At 43.3% G+C, this 2,941-nt stretch overlaps 1 pseudogene; it reads left to right on the forward strand.

The window, feature by feature from the left end:
* The first annotated feature begins 414 nt into the window (after window positions 1-414).
* Window positions 415-1,603, forward strand: LOC124961841 (protein NDRG3-like; annotated as a pseudogene).
* The last annotated feature ends 1,338 nt before the right edge of the window (window positions 1,604-2,941 follow it).

Raw genomic sequence — 2,941 nt, forward strand, 5'->3', positions numbered from 1 at the left:
AGAATAAATCACGGAGGAGATTAAAAAATTCTTAGAGGTAGATGAGAACACTGATACAACATATCAAAATCTCTGGGACATATGAAGGTAGTGCTAAGAGGAAACTCCGTTGCATTGAGTTCATTCATTAAAAGAATAAAAAGTCAACAAACAAACGACCTAACATTACATCTCAAAGTCCTAGAAAAAGAAGCTCAAATCAACACCAAAGTAGTAGAAAATAGGAAATAATCAAAATTAGAGCTGAAATGAATGAAATTGAAACAAAAGAAACAGTTCAAAAATTGACAAAACAAAAAGTTGGTTCTTTGAAAAAAATAAATAAAATTGATAAACCCTTAGTCATGCTAGTGACGAGTAGTTTTAGAAAACTAAAATTACTAAAATTCGTGATGAAAATGGAATTATGACTGCCGCACAGACTGCCGGCGTCCGCGCCTCAGGGTTACTGATTTATTAAGACTCCTCTACTCTCATCTGTCCTCATGGATGAACTTCAGGATGTTCAGCTCACAGAGATCAAACCACTTCTAAATGATAAGAATGGTACACGAAACTTACAGGACTTTGACTGTCAGGAACATGACAAACAACTCATGGTATGGTTCACGTCACTATAAGAGGTTTGCCAAAGGGAAACAGACCAGTCATCCTGACATACCATGAAATTGGGCTAAACCATAAATCTGTTTCAACACATTCTTTAACTTCGAAGATATGCAAGAGATCACCCAGCACTTTGCTGTCTGTCATGTGGATGCCCCAGGCCAGCAGGAAGGTGCACCCTCTTTCCTAACAGGGTACCAGTATCCCACAATGGATGAGCTTGCTGAAATGCTGCTACCTGTTCTTACCCACTTAAGTCTGAAAAGCATCATTGGAATTGGAGTTGGAGCTGGAGCCTACATCCTCAGCAGGTTTGCACTCAATCATCCTGAGTTAGTGGAAGGCCTTGTGCTCATTAACGTTGACCCATGTGCTGAAGGCTGGATTGACTGGGCAGCTTCCAAACTCTCAGGCTTGACAACCAATGTTGTGGACATTATTTTGGCTCATCACTTTGGGCAGGAAGAGTTGCAGGCCAACCTGGACTTGATTCAAACATACAGACTACCTATTGCCCAAGATATCAACCAAGAAAACCTACAGCTCTTCCTGGGTTCCTATAATGGACGCAAAGACCTAGAGGTTGAAAGACCCATCCTGGGTCAAAATGATAACAGATTAAAAACATTAAAGTGCTCTACTTTATTGGTGGTAGGAGACAATTCACCTGCTGTTGAGGCTGTGGTTGAATGCAATTCTCGTCTCAACCCTATTAATACAACTTTGCTAAAGATGGCAGACTGTGGGGGACTACCCCAAGTAGTTCAGCCCGGAAGTTCACCAAGGCCTTCAAGTACTTTTTGCAGGGAATGGGCTACATACCATCTGCCAGCATGACCAGGCTTGCCCGATCCCGAACCCACTCAACCTCGAGTAGCATTGGCTCTGGAGAAGGTCCCTTCAGCCGGTCTGTCACGAGCAGTCAGATGGAACTCAAGAATCCTGTGAGTCCCCTGATGCCGTGGACAGACAGCAGACCATGGAGGTGTCCTGCTAAGCAGATGCTCCTCCCCGGACCATGCAAGTCTACCCTTCTTCAGACGACACTCCATAATATAACATTCCATCCCGTAAACTGGCCTCCTCTATCTTTAACTCATGCATGGCCACTGAACCTCTCCTAGTAGCCTGGATTTTTCATTCTCTGCCCACCTACCCTTTTTTTGTATCTTCCAAGAACCTCATCCATGCCATTACTGTAACATTCCAGCATCTTTAGCTGATCCGATCTCTACATCTTCTCTTGCCAGCTTTTCCTATGTTCCCCTAACGATGTATCTGATAAGATTCTTTGATTCCCAACTCCATGTGCGTGCAAGCACACTTGTCTGTGTTTGTGTGTGCATAGTTCTGTGATTTTAGACATGCTTCCTTGTGGCGCTTCTGCAAAAACAGAAAAAGGGACTTTTTTTTTTGGTTCCAAATTGGTCAACAAGATTTGCAGAGTGATTTCTGAAGAGAGCAGCTCTGAGGAACGTGGAAAAGCATAATTACTGTTTGGACCAGTGATTGATTGTGACCAATAGCAGAAGTGTTGCCTGTCACATAAGAGGTAGGCAGAGTGGACAGCCACCTCCCTTTGTCCAAATGGATTCACAATGCATCCTGTAAAAAAAAAGGGAGGGATCTATCCTGCTGGATCCCCATGAACAATGAGGTTCTGACAAAACAGGGAGTTTAGTCCCAAGGAGTAGCTTAATTACTGAACTCTCAGCACAGAAAGATGGAAAACAAAATGCCAGGCCTCCGCTCTGCAGAGCAAAACCGCTGTCACTGAGCATCTGTTACTATTTATCAGACATCACATCTACAAGAAGTGCCTCCCAAGTATATGGTGAAGAGTGGTTCTCCATTCCTCAGTCCCAAAAAAGGGAGAGGTATGGCTTAAACATGTCAATGGTGAGGACGTGAAAGGGGGAAGAGCAACAGTCATTAACACAATTTCATGTTGAGTAATTGTAGCCTTGATTTCAGCAAACTCCTGGAAGCCAAACAAAATGGATGTAGAACCCACTTCTGAGAAAGAGTCTTAATCCTATGAACTCCCTTTTTGTAGAAGGGAGGCACTCAGTATGTAAGGGAAGCCACATCCAGGTAAAATCGTAGCCTCCAGTCTGCTGTCAGCAAGGGTGTCACCAATGAGAGAAGGGTGTGGTAATTGTGGAGATCCATGCCATAAGCAGGAGCCCAGCTCTCAGGAGCATGAGATGCAAGCTCAGGGTTACACAGTTCCGAATCTTGAAGGAGAGACTTTTCAGACACATTGTTTGCTTTCTGCTAAGATAAGAAATGCATCACTCTGCCAGAGTACAACTTTTTACAAATTATTAATAAA

This window comes from Sciurus carolinensis, chromosome 12 (genome assembly GCF_902686445.1).
Source record: "Sciurus carolinensis chromosome 12, mSciCar1.2, whole genome shotgun sequence".
NCBI classification, from domain to species: domain Eukaryota; kingdom Metazoa; phylum Chordata; class Mammalia; order Rodentia; family Sciuridae; genus Sciurus; species Sciurus carolinensis.